The 18,025-nt window shown below is 44.5% G+C and overlaps 1 protein-coding gene across 3 annotated transcripts in view; it reads right to left on the bottom strand.

Annotated features, from left to right (window-relative positions):
* Window positions 1-18,025, bottom strand: part of ATXN1 (ataxin 1) — a 517,157-nt gene that overhangs the window by 181,579 nt on the left and 317,553 nt on the right. For all 3 annotated transcript variants that reach the window (XM_060308956.1, XM_060308957.1, XM_030881356.2), the window contains exon 4: window positions 5,808-5,865. The gene's annotated coding sequence lies outside the window, so the exon portion shown is untranslated. The remainder of the gene's footprint in view (window positions 1-5,807; window positions 5,866-18,025) is intronic.

Here is an 18,025-nt window from a genome sequence, read left to right as displayed (position 1 = left end):
TACTATCACCATTTGGCAATTAATCATGTGTCATAATGCCTTGTGATTCTCATATTGACTGCCCTTTACTTCTTTTGATTTCCTTAACTTTACCTGTCATCGCACCTCTTCAAGTAAGCAAGGGCCTGTTAAACACGACAACCTTAGTTTATACTCCTGGGTGCTCCTTTTCACCCTCCAACTCACTTCCTCTGACCTGCCATTTCTCCCCAGATTTAGCAGTGAGCCTTACACAGAGCAACTGTAACTCGTAATTGATGATTTAACAATTTTCCCATTAATAATCCCCCAAATATAATGACAATTATTTACTTTCATTAACTAATACCACTCTGCTGGTGTGGATAATTAGGAATTAAGCACAACAGCTACTATAAAACTTCAGGGATTCATCCAGGGACCTACATCAACCATGGCTAATCACAGGTTGGCTTGGTGATCGTTTCTTACTGTGGCCCTGTTTAACGATATGCATCTGGGCTTCTAGGGTTCCCATTTAGTCATTCATTCGTCCGTCTATACGGTCCTTTTCTGAGAATCAGCAGACAGGAACAGCTATAGAAACAGACTAGCTGTGAGACCATAGGCTAGTCACCTCAACTCTCTATGCCCCAGTTTCCTTATCTGTGAGAGTTAAAAATGTATCTGGGGTTTCCCTGGTAGCGCAGTGTTGAGAGTCTGCCTGCCAATGCAGGTGACACGGGTTCGTGCCCCGGTCCGGGAAGATACCACATGCCATGGAGCGGCTAGGCCCATGAGCCACGGCCACTGAGCCCATGCGTCCGGAGCCTGTGCTCCGCAACGGGAGAGGCCACGACAGTGAGAGGCCCGCGTACCAAAAAAAAAAAAAAAAAAAAAATGTATCTGGTAAGCTTGTTGTTGTGAGGATTACATACATTAATACACGCAAGTACTTAGAAAGTTGTTTTAAGCACTAAGACACAGCAGTACCTGGCATGTGGTAAAGAGTGCTAATATCACTTACATTTACTGAGTACCTACTACATGGCAGGTATTACAGAAACAGGGACATAACGTTTCCCAGTTCCCAAGGAGTTTACAATCCAGTAAAGGTGATAAATATATAAACAAATAAGTGAACTTAAGTGTTACAGAACCATATCCAGAAAGAGAGCACACACAGGTGTACACACTCAAAGAAGATGCAGACATGAGCGCGCACACACAACTCCTGGCAACTGGTTACAAACAAAAAGGTGCTCCTTCCCCTTGGAAGAAAGGAAACTGGAAGATTCCATGAGAACTGACAGATGAACTGAGTGTTATGATATGAATAGGTATGTGCCAGGCAAGATGGGGCACAAGGACATCCAGGCAATTAAACGTGAGAAGAGGCATAAAAACATTTAATGTATTGAAAGGTTTAATCAAATGCCTTCTATGTGTGTGTATAGCTTCGAGTACTGCAATACAGCAGTCAATGATACGGATGAGGCTTCTGCTTTCACTAACGTTCTAAAAGAGGAGACTAACAATAAACCAGTAAACAGATATACGAACCAAGGAGCTACGAAGAAAACCCAGTGGGTGAGATGGCCAGAGGGAGACTGGGGACCAAAGCGTGGAGAGTGAGAGGTGAGAGCAGAGCCCGAGGCCAACAGCACACTCCATTCCTCTATTTTCTATGGGAAGGATTTTCTCAAAGCCCTCCTGGCCTTTTTTTACTTCATCCTTTTTCTTTCCCAAGGATGTGGAGTGAGGTAGCTGGCTGGAGGCTAAACCCGGCGTGGACCATGCCTCTCCTTGAGAAACTAACTCCACTGGGTAGGGTTAATCCACCACTGGGTAGAGTTAAAATGTTGAGCACGGGGTGGGGGGCTGTGCATAGAACTGGGGTCTCTTTTTCCTTCCTTCTTCACGCAGACAGTGGCCTGCAGACCCAAAACTTTCCTGCGGGTAGACTGTGATCAAGCCCAGACTAGAGAATGAGTTGGGAAGCTCTTTGGTTCCCAACCTGAGATACAACTTCTAACTCAGTTAACTGTCGTCAGTCACCGAGGTGCACCCTGGCTCCATCTGCCTTATGGTTACACTTGTATTGGTTCTCAGTTGGCTCAGGACTTGGGAAGGGAAGAGTACCCTTTGAAGATAAAGGCTTTTATACAATAAAAACCTTCCCTCCTCCAACAGACCTCAAAACTAAATTAGGAACTACTATCCTAATCTATCAAACCTGTCACCTTATTGAAAAATCCTTCCAATCTCTTACTTAATAGCTCCAAAGACATGGCTAGGGGTTTGACTGAGAGGCCTGGCCCAAAAGGTATAGTAAGGCTAATTCAACCAAAGTAGTGAATATTAGGCGAGAAGAAGGCGGCGGGGGGGGGGGCAGGGATGACTTCAGTGCCACTGTGAAACCCTATGGTACACAGGTCATGGTCAGTAGCCACAAAGAGGAAGAAGAGGAAATGTGAAGTCTTTAGATATTCTTACCTTGTGATTTCATATCTACATTTTTTTTTTTAAACCACAGCAGTTAAAGAATTTCTTGAATTTATCTTTTCTCTGAAGAATTTAAAAGAATTTAGTATATTTTCACACTTGCCTCAAAGCTTCCTTATGAGACTGGATGAGACTATGTTATCATGAAGAAATATTAATGTATGGTTACTATCTACCGCGCTCAGTTCTGAGCATTAGAGAAAAAAATAAAAAACAGATGAAGAGAAAGATAGATGGTTCCTGACCTTGCAGGCCTTACCCTCTAACTAGAAAGAGTTCAGGCCCACAAAGCATTATGTATTAAAAAAGGAAAACAAACCAAATGTCAAATAGATGGTAAAGATGTTTTAAATGTTTCAGGAGTTTGGGGGGAAAAAAGCATCTGTTGATATCAAGAGTGATTATAATGGTTTCATGGAGGATTTGAGAGAAAACATCAGAGAAATGTTAAAACCTCAACCCCACACACTGGAGAGACTGCAATTGGAAACTGCATCTCTGGTGGAAGCGCCTAGAAGGTGTGCCACGTGCACTGATTTCTGGGTGCAGCCCTACCGTGCCTGGCACTGCACTCTGCCCCGGGAGGGGTCTCCTCAATCCCTGTGGAGCACATTAAACGGGTCCTCTGTTTCCCTAGATCTCCCACCGCTGTTTCCCTGCCCACTTTCCAGCCAGGAGCAGCTGACCGCAATATACAGGAAGCAGTCTGCCCACTGAGCCGCCCTGCCAGGGCTGCTTGGTCACAGGGATGATGAAAAGGACAGACTCTCCGCCGACTTGGCTTTGCTGAGGCAGGGAGGCTCTGCCAGCTCTGCTGGCACACTCGGGGCCCTGCAGAATTTTACTACAGACACCGCCTCCCTCCTCGAGTCCCCAGCTCGGTGGGGACAGGAGGCAAGTGTTAATAGCAGAGATAGCAGCCCACACTCTCTACAGGAGGGGAAAGGCGGGCCAGGATAAGGTGGAAAATAAAAGGAGGCATCGGGGCTGTGCTCAACCTGCCCGGGATACACTGGCTGCCACAATCATTATATTTTTTCTGGCTGCAGAGACATGTTGCTATGGAACCAACACATGCCATTGCTACTTGGCCTCTAGCAAATAAAATCCCAGCGCTGGCAAGAGCATTTCCCTAGATTTCCCTTAAAGGGACACCATCGAGGCCGAGCACTGTTCGAGCTTGCAAACAACAGCAGCCTTGTTCCCGGGTCCAGCCACCCCGCATATACCATGAGCTGGAGCCCAGTGACACATGTTTTTACAAGGCGGACCCGCGTGCAGCATGTGGACCTGTGTGGTACCAAACCCAAGATGTGGGGATCAGCCTCTGAGCTGCTTTTTGAGAACTCACGGCTTCGGTGTGTGTTTAGTTTTCCCCCAACTGGTAAAAGCAAACAGCTTGTAGTATTTGGGATAATGATTTGATACCTCCTGACTGTCGACTTCAAGCTGCTTGCGACCCAGCAGGAAACCGAAGTTGCCACAGGTGGTCGGCGTGAGTTCAGGTGAAACTTATTTTATCGCTTTGCCATTTCTTACCTCACACCCCCCTCTACCAGTTTATTCTTTACTTAAAGAATAGCACAAAATAGGCAAGGAATTTAGCACATTCCCCCTTTCCTAAGGCCCTGAACTGTGTCCTGTTTTAGTCTTTATCAATCTCTTAGTTCCAGAGACCCTTTGATTCCCTAGGTAGCAGACCTCAGTGTCCCATGTTATACTTTGGTGTGCTCTGGGGATAAACCTTCTGGGCTTTTCTTGGATAAGATGAGGAAATGGAAACACTCACACTTCTAATAATGCACAATTCATGCACACGGAGTATGGGGAGACAGGAGAGATCAATTTTAGAGTAATACGCAGGCGGACGGTCTCTCAGCCAATCAGCAATCCATGTCCTAAATTCCGTACAGTGCGTTGGTAGAAAGCAGACTATCTCTGCACCCTGATAAGCAGGAAAGTCAAGTTCCTTTACAGGGACTCCAGTAAGGGCAGAAGAGAAGCCCCCATTTGTTAAGGTAAAGTGATTAAGTTGGCAAGTGGGATAAAATAACGGACACAGGCTCTCAATACTACACTTGGGCCAATCTCTAGAGGAGATGGAACATTCTGGAAATAAGTGCACCTAGATCATCAACCTAAATGAACATGATCCAGAGCCAGGTCTGACACAGGCATCTCGAAAGAACCACGGGTAGGTTCACCTTCTGGGATCCCATATTTGTATATTCGCCGTAACACCCCACAACTGTGCCCTCACGTACAAAGCATAATTTTTTTTTTTTTTTTAGTGAAGAAATGTTTCTCCGAGAGTCTATGACTGCGGGCCAAATTTGCACAGCAATGCAAGAAACCTGCTAAGCCTCGCTCTGCAGGTGCAGACAGCCCTGAGTGGGGGGCGTGCCGTGCTGCAGTTGGCCAGCAAGCACCTGCAGGTGCACCTTGGCGTCTAGCTGCAAAGCAGGTGGACCACCGAGTCCCAGCACGTGACGGGGCATTGCAAATGCGGTGGTTTGGTAAAGGCGCAAAGGAGACAAAAAATAGGCCCTCTCAGGTGATGTCCAAAATGGAAACGTTCTGGGTACCTCCATGCAGTCAACCTCTCTTGTCTTGGTAGTAACCAAGTGATTATTAGAAAGTTAAGTAGCAATAAGCATCACTCCTGACACCTGCCTTAGAGGGACGTTAGCATTAGTTTATCAGGATTACATCGGATTGAACTGCCTGTAACTCTGTATGCCCAGAAGGTACTGGGATTCAAAGGACAGCTCTGTGTGGGGTTGTGATGGGGGAGGGCATGACCCCACGCAGCTGAGAGTTAAATGCCTCTCTCATAATCTAGGCTCAGATGCCGGGGTTGGGGGAAGCCCTCAGGGCCTCAGCTGTCCCATCTGGACATAGGAGCTTTCTTTGCTAGATGAGCTATAACATCCCATCTAGTGCTCACATCCTATGATTCTCTGTCGTGGTGTTAAAACAGTATGTCACATGAACAAAACGAATGGGTTCTCCTTGCCCACGGCCGTGTTTCTGTGCATCAGCCACTGCGGGGGGGGGGGGGGGGGGGGCGGGGGGGGCGGGAAGAAACTTCCTACCTCATCCCCTCTGCAAACTGAACAAGGTAATAGTAACGGTGGTAACAACTCAGAAGAGACAAAACCTGTGAACAGCCAAAAGAAATGGCAGAAAAACACCAGGGGAAACCCTCCCCTCCAAAGGGAAGGGGAAATGTAATGAGTACAAAGAGTCTCTTGATTCCAGGTAGGAGAAAACTCCCAGAGAATGAGTGCTTACTAAGTAACGTGAGTAAAAAATATATATAAAGGAGTCAAAGGATTACTCACCCTGTGAAAACAGATTGGTTTCTCTTCACCCAGAAAACGGACTAATTTCTTTGGAAAACTGGAAGAGAAAGAGATTAAAAACAAAACATTAAATCCATCCCATAAATCAGCACAGGTATGCAGGCCGGAGAGAGAAGGAACCCCAGCGCCTGGCCCTCTGGTACTTACTAGGTGCACAATTAATGTCTGACGAACGTGGACGGCCCACTGCTTGGCTGACTACTTGAATTTTAAAGACGGAGCTTTGACCAATTAATATGTAGAAAATAATCATATGCATGGTTCTCTTATCTCGAGATGCGTGAACCTTTGACAAAGGAGCGCCGTGGCGCCGCAGGTCTGCAAAGGGGTCTGCTAGTTTACCCAGCCTCCAGACGGAAGAGCCCACAGACGGCGACAGAGGCACCTGACTTCCTGGGCAAGGGGGTCCTACACAAAGAACCTGGAGAGACACCCCCGCTGCGTACCGCACACGCTGACCAGGACATGACGATACTCCTAGCTCCTCAGCGGAGAGGGAGGCTACCATTTATAGGGGGAATTGAGGCCAGGTGGGCTCATCGGTTACCAGGGAAACCAGCAGCTAGGGCGGGGGCAAGCACGTAGGCAGTTACTGATTAAGGCCTATAATTAGGAGCATTGGATAGTCATGTGAGTGAAGCCGAGCCTGGTCGAGCACGGGATGTAGAGAGCAAGGGAACAGCCATCTTGAATGGCCTGACCGTACAATACATACGCCACATATACTGTGGTGCCTGGGAAATCATTTTTTAGGTGGATCTTTAAAAATGTCGTGTCTGCACCTCCACCGTGGAGCTAAATGAAGGTGTCTTCATAGTAACCAGAGCATCCCATCATGTCACTTTGCCTTCTCCCAAAATGGGGCACCCACAACTCCATGCATCCCCCACTGAAGTCCACGATCCCAAGGGGATCTATAATCAAGCTCCTACGGGAACGTGGACTGGCAGAGAGGCACCGGGGGCCACATATCAGGCGGACGGAGTAATCCCGTGAGGAAGCCACAGTGTCTGAGATAAAGTGTGGGAAAGAACCGAGATGATGTGCATACTGGAAGAGGAAGCCTGTAAGACAAAGGGAGATAAGGCAGTGTGACAGCCACGGACCGTTTAATCTGCATCACATAAGGGGCTAAACTCAAGGTCCAAGTTTTTAAAAATTTCCAGAGACTGTTTTAAAGATGCCTTTGCAGGTTCGGCAGGGGGTGAGGCAGTGCTAGTCTAGCTCCCGAGACTGGCAAATTTCACACAATCCCAGAGCATGGGGGATTCAGCCTCCAGCTCTAAGAAGGCCACTGCTTTTCCTTCCTTTTCCCTAAAAGGAAAAGAGCACTGAGGCCTCTAGGGCTGTATGCAGTGTCTCCTCCTCAGGATGTGTCCACTGGCCAGAGATTCCCAGACCCGGCGTTTCAGAATCTTCTAGGCAATCTTCTCCTGCAGAGTCCCAGGGGGAAGCTCACCTACCCTACCGCCAGCCTGTGAGAGGAGAATTAAGGGCTACTGAGACCACGTGATTCTGCCTTGAGAAGTTTACACTCTAACTGAAAACACTGCAGGGAAACACGGCAAGCGGTGAAAGACGGTCCACGCTGGTAAAATCTCTGAGCACCTTTTGAAAGCAGCGCTTTAGAATCCACTCACGTACATTAACCTTTTCATCCTCAAGGCAGACGAGATCTACAGTGAGATTCACCAAGACCCCAAACGCTGATCTTAGAGTCAGATCTGAGCCTGAGTCTCATTTCTGTCACCCACCAGCTGTGCGACGCGAGTAACATAAACTCTCAGAACCCTTTCCTCATTTGCATGATGGCGGCAATAGTACCGACTTCACATCATGTTTCAGGTTCTTAGTGCGGTGCTTGGCACGCAGGAGAGACTCAATAAAAAGAAAACGCTTTCACGCCGTGTGGCACAACACGTCTACAGATCTGTGACAACCGACAAGACAGAGCACGCTTTTTTATAATTTCATGATTTATCAAAGATGTGGGAGCTTGTGTTCCCTTTCTCCACCCACCAAAATGAGGTGAGAAAAATGAGAACAAAGTAAAACCATTTACTGTGAACACTTAGATAATACAGATAAGGGAGGAAAAAACCCCAAATAATATAAATCAGCAAAAGTTCCACTAATAATCACTTTGAACATTTTGGCTTCTACGGCTCCAGGCTCTCTCCTATGCTCAAGTGTACAGAGTATATTATGCATATACTTACATAAATAAAATTATATACATACAATTTATTCATAACATTCTATGTTAGCATTCGTATTGTTCTGCAGTCTAATATTTTACTTGTTATACTGTAAACCTCTTTTAACATGAATAAATCCATCTCCATCATTAATTGTTTAAGAGCTGCAAGAGTACTGCGCTGAAAGAAGGAACACTAAATGCATATTTGCTGATTTACAGAATCTATCAGTGTCCCACATTTGTGAGAAATGACTACACCTGGGGTGGTAGTGGGTGGTTCTTTTGCTTCTATATTTTCGGTAAGAGTCAGAAAGACAGCTTGTTGTGACCACCTAGAGGGGTGGGATAGGGAGGGCGGGAGGGAGGGAGACGCAAGAGGGAAGAGATATGGGGATATATGTATATATATATATAGCTGATTCATTTTGTTATAACGCAGAAACTAACACGCCATTGTAAAGCAATAAGGATGTTTAAAAAAAAAAAAAAGGAAGAAAGGCAGCTTGTATAAATGTCAGAAGTCTTGGGGACTTCCCTGGTGGTCCAGTGGGTAAGACTGCGCTCCCAATGCAGAGATCCCTGGTTGGGGAACTAGATCCCGCATGCCACAACTAAGACCCGGCGGTGCAGCTAAAATAAACAAACAAATAAATAAATATTTTTAAAGAAATATCAGAAGTCATTAACAAAATAGTGTTTTGGTTTGAGTGCGTGTAGCTGAGAAGAATACCAACTAGTACATACACCACAGAAGAATAATATCACAAATTACAATATTCAGTGAGTATCCAGTACAACATTTTAAAGACTAGAGCTATTGGTGGATAGAAATGCCTATTTCAAGTGTGAAATGATAAATCTGAAGTTCAAAAAGTGTCCCTGTTTTTCAGTCTGATTATGGTGGAGTGCCTTAAGGATACAGAGAAAAGTAAACTGAATATTGTAAACCCTTGAGTGAACATAAAAATTAGAAGCACGCTATATGAACTTGAAAACTTTAAAAAAATCAGAATTTATCATATTTAGAAGATATCAAGAGTTGGAATGCTCATGTAGTCTCAACATTTCTAATCTAACTTCCTTCTCAAAGAGAACGGTTGGTTTGGGAAAAACATATGTGATACAGCTTAATTGAGTCGTACGACAGACACAGCGTTGTCCTTGATTGAGAAAATTTTGCCATACCTATAACTGTGACTGACTAGCATCATTTCAGGAAAATACTACTTTTGGGGGGAGGCTGGGGAAGTGAATCTATCCCCACGATCGGCAAAATGTTTAGAGCGAATTCTTCCTCCAGTTATGACTGTAACCCTTTAAAGTACTGTCAACACTGCTCCTACAAGCAGGCAGGAGGTGGGGGATTGCCAGGAAGCAGCAGAGAAAGAAAGACAGGACATACTGTGGCAGCAGAGAAATGCCAAATCAGATACCAGTGGAAAATCCTGGAGAGAACAAAAGTGGAGAAACATGGAGCTTGATTTGTGAAACCAGTTGATAACTCCTCCACACGCTATACCTTCCAACAAAAGTTCATGCCTTGTCCAGCTTATGTAATTTTTAAAGAAAGTGACAATTTGTGGTGGGGCTTATGCTCTTAGAAGAGATTTCTACGGTCCTATTTTGACCATGAGAAATAGAATCAACATTGGGAGATAAAAACTCAGACCTTAAATTTTAGCCCTGGATGCAATCAGAGAAAGCATCTCTTCAACAACTTCCACTAGGGACTTCACTGTATCAAGGAATATGGACTGAGCTACTTTTAACAGATCTCTTTTTATGGTACAATTCAGGAGTCTCTGAGATGTTCCTAGATCTAACCATGAACTTCTTATAGGGTCAAAATTTTTGCTTTGCTTCACTCTCTTGTGGTCACTGCTTTCTCCATGAGAGAGAACCACATGGTCAGGCTGTGTTGTATGCTATATAACGTCTCTTTTATGCAGGGAAACCTAATGATACACATTCTTAAATTTGCTTTCAAATTTGCTTTTGCATCCCTTGATGATGTACATGGGATGGCCCGGAGCACATTCTGTATAGCAGACCCAGCCATGGAAAATGATGATTTAGATTCTAATGTCCCCATCTGATTGTGTGTCTCTGGTAAATATGACCTAGCCAGGAAAACTGGACTGATACTCTCCATTCCACACTTACAATATATTTTTGGACTACTGACTTTGGAAAATTCTGTCTTGCCATTGTATAATGTCATCCTAAATAAGCACTGGATTCCTTATTATTACCTACTACACTTAGTGGGTAGATAATTATGCCGACAAGTTTTTATCTATTATCTCTAATCCTCACAAAATCTCTGTGAAACAGTCCCATTGTGCAGATAACAAAAACAAGGTTCAAGACAAGTGACCTAGCCAAGGTCATATAACCAGTAGGTGACAAGGCAAGAATTCGAGGCAAGGTTTGTCTGGGTTTCAAGGCCAAAGAGAAAAGAGATGAGCACCATGGCACGGAGCATGTGGATGTCTACATGAAAGTCCCAGTACATAGCATTCTGTCAAACACAAAAGACAGCACCTGCTTTCACTAAATAAGCAGGTATTTCTTTTTCAGGTTATAAAATATACAGGGGCAGCAAGTGAGGATGTTAGAACAAACGTCGCCCACAACACTGAGTGTCAGGTCATGCTTTAGCCATCCAACAGGTGCTGGGCAAGCATTCTTCAGGCAGAGCAGCAGGACCGAAGTGCTGACAGTTGCAGTGACACAAAATGTAGCCTCGGCAAGTCGCTCTAACAATTACTTCGCATCATTCTGATTATGAGCCACAAGCATGCAATCAACAGCACAGAGATGATCTTAAATTATCTCCATCAGCATTTTACTTCAGCTGTCAAAGCGCGGCAGACGGAACATACTCTCATCTGACCTAAACGCAATGTTAATGGCCCAAACACAAAGAACGTGCAGGAACAATAGTGGCACAAGGGCAGTGGCCTTGCTGCATGCCATTGGTTATAATAAATGCCCTTTATTTCATTCAACTTTTCCATTTACGACCTCAGAGTAAATAAATATTGATGTGTTTCTCATCTGATACATTTGTCCACAGTCTAACTCAATAGAAAGACTTAAGTAGGCTTACACATTCTCCAGACTCTATATTGCATGTTGTACACATCTCTACGATCCAATTCCATTGTAAATTTTTGTGGGTATGCATCTCCTCCACTCAGTTGTGGCCCAGCTCTGAGAGCAGGGAATTTATGTCATTTATTTCTGTATTCCCAACATCTAGCCCTGGCATATATAGTAGACAATCAAAATATGCAGAAATTAATGAATTCTTCTCGGACCATAAATAAGAAGGCATGCTTACTGAGTGACCCCCAAGTTGTTCTAAGGGCAATATCTGAATTCCAAAACTTGTCTACAAATTGAAAAGATGATTATAAATAGATACCATGAAACTCAGTAGATCTGTTCATAGGGAGTAAAAACATACAAATACAAAAATAAGGAAATACTGCCCTCATATCAACTGAAGAAAATCATTTGCAAAGGGATTCTCACCAGACTACGTTCAACATTAAGGCCTGTAACTTAAGGAGGAGAGAGTATTTTGGGAGTGGTTTCCAAGGGGAGTAATTAAAATCACTATAGGTTAGAGAACCAGATCTGGAAGAGAAATACTGATTATTAGGTTACAGGGGAAAAAAGAAGTCAGCTTTCCTTCTCAAAAAGTAAAGGAAAATGGCTACAAAGTTTTCAACAGATCGGCACTATTACAAACCAACGCCTATCACTTCACGAACGGTCGGGGCAGTAAGACTCTATGAAATGGGATAAGGACTCTATTTTGCCTTTAGATAAATATTATATCTACAGCAAAATGTGACACTTCACCAGATTCATCCATTATTGAGATCCTATTTGGATTGTACAAAATGGTTACCCTGCCACTCTGTGTGAGAAAGTGACACAGGTAGATGCAGATGTCACTTCAGGTAGATGTCACTCCTGGCTTTATGATTTCCTGGGCGTCTGTGTTCGTGGGTGAGTATGAGTGTATGTGTGTGTGCAGGTCTAGAATTTCCAATGATCTCAAAGGGTTTTATATATAATCGTTCAAATTTAACATTCTTGAATTGCCAAAACACACTGTATAAACCCCTCAAAGTCAGTACCCATACACCTTCACCATTCTTCTAGCAATCAGCATAAGTTCACTGCATGAACGGCCAAAAGGTTCAAGAGAAGGCATAACAAAATCAGCAAACCAACAGCACCTCTAAATTCCAAAACTGGCCATCCCTGCCTTAGCAAGGCTGCACCTCTGGCTTGGAGGGAGGGGTAGAAGAAGCATGATGCTATTTTTAGGGTGAAAGCAGCAAGTTTTCTGTGTTCTACACTTCAGGGCCATGTGCCAGCAGTCTAACTCTTCTCACTGCAGCTAAAGATCAGAGCTACTTCGCCAAGGTTCAGTATAAATAGGGACTATCACAGGGGAAAGGCAAGTGTCAGACACTATGACTTTAAAAAGTGCTGCCTGTGTTAGAAACATCTCAGTCACGTCCGGCAAGCAGCCCTGGTGATGCGGGATGCGAAAGTTACTGCCCCAATCAAAAACAAAGGCTTAATTAAAGAACACAGTTCTGGACACAAAGTTGGAGTTCAGTAAATTCTCAAAAGCCATACTATCTTATAGCTACGTGAGCTTTACAGCTCTCAAACTGCTCCACTATAGAGTGAACGGTCAGCCATCAACATCACTATGCTATGTTTTAAAACTGGTACCTCTTTAAAAAAAAAAAAAAAAAAGGAATCCCAGTTGGTTTAAAAAAATTTTAAAAAATGGTACCTCTTAAATGTCCAGAATAATCAAGGTCTAGCAAATTTTTCTGGTAAAGGGCTAGACAGCAAACGCTTTAGCCTTTGAGGGTCTGACAATCTGTCAAGACCACTCAGCTCTGCCACTGTACCACAAAAGCAGCCATAGACAATACTATACATATGGGCATGGCTGTGTGCCAATAAAACTTTATTTATAAAAACAGATGGAGGTGGGATATGGCCCATGGGCCAGAGTTTGTCAATCCCTGGTCTAGAATATCGTTACACTGGGAACATAAAAGACAGCGTCTCTGTTTCCTCCTTTTCCCCAAAAGAGATTTTATTTTTACTTATTAAAAATTGTCAGATGACAATATCACACGCTATCCAAAAACAGTGACTGGTTCATTTCTGCAGTATTCACCATTGAACTTCCTTCACAATAAGCAGGAAGGGCAAATCTTTCAATGTCAGATGGAGTTTTTCAGAGTGGCAAGTCCCTGCGCATTTATCTCTGCATGACACACTCGCAAAGGGAATAGGCTGCCCCAGAGAACCCTGCATAAGTGCTCAGTAGTCTCCTGAAGCAGCGCCCTATCTAGGCAAGCAGGGAGACACCTGTGCGAGGGCAAGAAACAAACCACCTGATTAAAAACAGGCAAAGGACCTGAACTGACGTTTCCCCAAAGGAGATACACAAATGGCCGACAAACATATGAAACAATGCTTAGTATCACTAATCATGAAGAAAAGGCAAATCAAAACCATAATGAGATACCACTTCACACCTCTTAGGATGGCTCTTATTAAAACAAACAAAACCAGAAAACAACACTCACTGGCCAAGATGTGGAGAAACTGCAACACTTGTGCATTACTGGTGGGAACATAAAATAAGGCAGATACAGCTACTGTGGAAAACAGTATGACGGTCCCTTAAAAAATTAAATATAGAATTACCCTATGATCCAGCAATCCCATTTCTGGGTACATACCCAACAGAACTGAAAGCAAGAACTTGAACATACATGTATACATCCATGTTCACAACAACCTTCTTCACAAAACCCAAAAAGTGGAGGCACTCCATCGTGGATGAACAAAACGTGGTCTGTACACACAATGGAATATTATGGGGCCTTAAAAAAGAAGGAAATCCTGACGCATGCTACAAATGGATGAACCTTGAGGACATTATGCTACATGAAATACACCAGTCACAAAGGGACATATACTGTATGATTCTACTTATATGAGGTACCTAGAGTCATCAAATTCATAGACAGAAAGTAGAACGGCTGCTGGGGCTCAGGGGAGGGGTAACGTGGGGAGTTCGTGCTTAATGGGTTCAGAGCTTGAGTCTGGGAAGATGGAAAGCATTCTGCAGATGCATGGTGCAGATGGCTGCACAACAATGTGAATGTACTTACTGTCAGTGAACTGTACACTAAAAAATAATAAATTTTAACTGATGACTAATAAGAATCTGCTGTATAAAAAAATAAATTAAATAAAATAATAATAAATTTCATTTTATGTATATTTTACCATGATTTTAGAAAAAGAAGAGCCTCGTCGTGATCACTCGGCCCTTTAAGGGAGATTTTCAGGTGATCTCTTTGGACCAGATTATCCCAAGGAGGTCCAAGTCAGCCATGATGAGAGGGCTCGTTTACAGGAGGCAGCTGAGGAATTTCAACCAGGCTTGAAAATTACAATTTGACAGCCTCCACATCTAGGGATCATTTGGACCAGAAGAGAATATGAGCGCTCCTATTGAAACAGAGCAGGACCCAATGGTCCTTCCCTCCCCCATGGCCTCCACCTGCCTTTTGTCTGTTGAAAAATTTTAGCCAAAGAATAAGTTTAATCAGAGAAGTGAGAAAATGCAGAAGCAAAGGCAAACAGTCAAATAGGACCAAATAATAATAGTTTAGTCGTTAAGCATAGTCAAGGACCTTTAGTTCCTCCTCAAGGGCTACAGATAATATTCTGAACCATATCCTTTGAGCTGTCTTGTAGATACTGAAACCCCACCAGGTGGAAGAAGTTTAACTACATGATGACCAGCCTGTAGCCATGACAGAAGCTGCCACCATTCCGAGAACTGGTCTCAAGGAAATGGAACAGACCAACCCTGGAACTGAAGCTTAACTGTACTTAAAACAATCATGATGATGCTGATAAGACCACCCCGTGACCAATCAGAAGATGACGGGCAGAGCTGCCTGTGCTGTTTCTGCATGCAGCCCCCTCCTTCTGCTTACACACCCCTGAAACTCCCCTTTAACAGCTCTTGCCCACTGACTGTCAAGGGCAGGGTCGACAGTCGGCCTTTGGACACGAATCCACCCCCGCCCCCCAGGTTGCTGGCCTCCAAGATAAAGCAAACTTTCCTTTCCACCAACCTTGACTCTTTATTGGCTTCTGAGTGGCTGCAAACAGCCTGACCCCACTTTCGGTAACACTGACTCAGAGTGAACTCGGCACCTAAGATCTGTTCTATGGCCAGAATACCTGCACTATTCTCTCCTGAATGCTACAAGCTCAGAGATTCAATATGACCGTGAATCCGGAGTATAGTCAATGACGGGTAAGAATAAAAGGAAAGTTTACCTACTCGATGGAGGGACATAGGAAAGAGCAAAGAAAGGTAAAAGAAATCCCTGTAAGTAAGGCAAAGCCACTGTCTTTATTCTTTTTTTTTGCGGTACGCGGGCCTCTCACTGCAGTGGCCTCTCCCGCTGCAGAGCACAGACTCTGACGCGCAGGCTCAACGGCCATGGCTCACGGGCCCAGCCGCTCCACGGCATGCGGGATCTTCCCGGACCGGGGCACGAACCCGCGTCCCCTGCATCGGCAGGCGGACTCCCAACCACTGCGCCACCAGGGAAGCCCACCACTCTGTCTTTTTTAGGATGACGGTGAAAACCTACAATCTCCAGCTATGATAAGAGAAGTTGGCCTGCCTAACCCCACTCTCCTTGGTCACAGGTGTCTGACCACTTTTAGTTGACTCTCTTGAAACATAAGCTTCTCTGAGTCTAATTCTGCACAATGCTCAATACCATAGACCATGCACAAGAGGTGACCTCATGAAAACTGTCTGTATGTGCATAGCACTCTTCCAGGGATTACTCAGGTATCCTTACATCCTTGCAGAAGTCAAGCTAACAGAGGACTGCATTACCTACTACAAGCAGGTTTCTCAACTGAAGGAAGATGATACCACTTCTTCCCATATTCTTGATAAGAAATAGGAAGATTCTTTCAAGTCGACCCAACCGTAAGGAAGGAGGAAAGTCCTACAGCCACGTTGCTTATATACGACATTGACGACCACCCTCAGGTGATGACGGATCTTCTCCTACCCTAAACAAGGGGGAAGGCTAGGTCATTTTCTAACTCAGTTATCCAGAATGGCCATTAGAGGGTTCCAAATATCCCAACTAACTACAACATTTTCTGACTATCAGAGCTTCAGCCAACATGATGTAAAATGCAATTTTCATTCAAGGGCACACATCTCTATTGTAACCATTTTTTTTTTTTGACAGTTCCTGTCAGAGAATTCAAAGCACTGAAGGGAAATGTGTACATGGGGGAGAAAAAACTGCTGGAGGAAAATAATAAATTCGGGGCAAGGGTATATACCAGATTTTTAGATAGCTAAAGCCACTGGTAAACAGGGAAATGTTTAATAACCAGCTGGAGGGAAGAGAGGAGCCCTGGTTTGTAGCGTCTGCAGATTTCTGTAAACGCTCCCACCATGACCGACTTCAGGCTAGCAACATGATGCCAGCCTGTTCTCAATATTCCTCGTGAGAACCGGTGCAAGCTGGCTCCAACACATCCTTGGCTGAAGCCCACTTCCTTCATCCCACCAAGATCAACAAACCCTGTTTCATATCTGAAACAAACCCAAAGCTAAAGTCCTTCCTTAATTCCAGGCCTCTTCTCAGGCCCTAAAAGACATCGGTTCACACGTCCACATCTTTCCTTCCAGTCTCCCCATCCGAATGAACCTAGCTCAAGCCCAACTGTGTATAAGAAGCCTCAAATGCTCTTCGATCGCACTAGCTTTTTAATTTTCTGTGGCACTTTTATAATACTGTCCCCTCTTGGATTCTAGAGGGTTGGGTTCCATGAGGGCAGAGATGGGTCTCACAGCGCTTAGCCCAGCATAGAGTCTGACCTGGATTGAGCTGAATGAAACCCACTGACTTGACCAGCTGGGCTGACACTGTCCAGTGGGCCCCAGTGAGCGAGGCTCACCAGCTAGGACCCGATGAGCAACGGAGGAGGACCTATTGGCACAAGGGTGCTCACTACTCTACACACCTAACTTCCACAGCAGGGAGGGACACTAATATTTGTTGAGCAGGAAATTTCTGCAAGCCCCAGTGCCCAGATCTTAGTTTCTAACACCGTTTCCCAGTAAATGGAACCAGGGCTCTTTGGAGAAATGGCAGATTGTAGAACTGGGGCAGGGAATATTCAAGATGTGTGTGAAGGGGATGCGAAGGAAGGAAGGAGGGAAGCAAAGAGGGAGGGAGGGAGGAAGGAAGGAAGGAAGGAAGGAAGAGGAAGGAAGAGAGGAAGGAAGGAAGGAAGGGAGGAAGGGAGGAAGGAAGGAAGGGAGGAAGGGAGGAAGGAAGGAAGGAAGAGAGGAAGGAAGGAAGGAAGGGAAGAAGGAAAAAAACAAAGCAAAACAAAAAAACCCAAAACACAATGATGGGGGCATATCAAAGGAAAACAGACCTACCAATGGCCAATAATGGAACAATTTAAGAAACAAGATAAATAACATGGTATAAGATTATAATCTGAAGTATAAAATAAACACTCATGAGTTTATACTGATATAAAGAAATGACTGAGTAAATAAGTAAATGGGGGAGACTAGACAAATCTGCTGTGCAGAAGAACTTGGAATAATTCATGTGTCAATAGATATACACCCTCAAGGAGGTGGAAGGCAGCTCCCCGCCCCTAGGTGTGGTTCCTTCCAAAGAGTGTAGTATGAAAGGTGTGGGGAGGGGGCTGTGTGGGTGAAAAGAGTAACTCTGAAGTGCAGAAACAGGACAAACATCACCTCAGCCAGGTGATCAAGGTCAACATCGACAGTGGTAAGTCACGTTGACAGCACGTGCCCCTGATATACATGACGTGATGAAAATGGCAACTTACCAATTTT

Source organism: Globicephala melas, chromosome 11, assembly GCF_963455315.2.
Source record: "Globicephala melas chromosome 11, mGloMel1.2, whole genome shotgun sequence".
Classification (NCBI taxonomy): domain Eukaryota; kingdom Metazoa; phylum Chordata; class Mammalia; order Artiodactyla; family Delphinidae; genus Globicephala; species Globicephala melas.
This window is presented reverse-complemented; position numbering and strand designations above follow the sequence as displayed.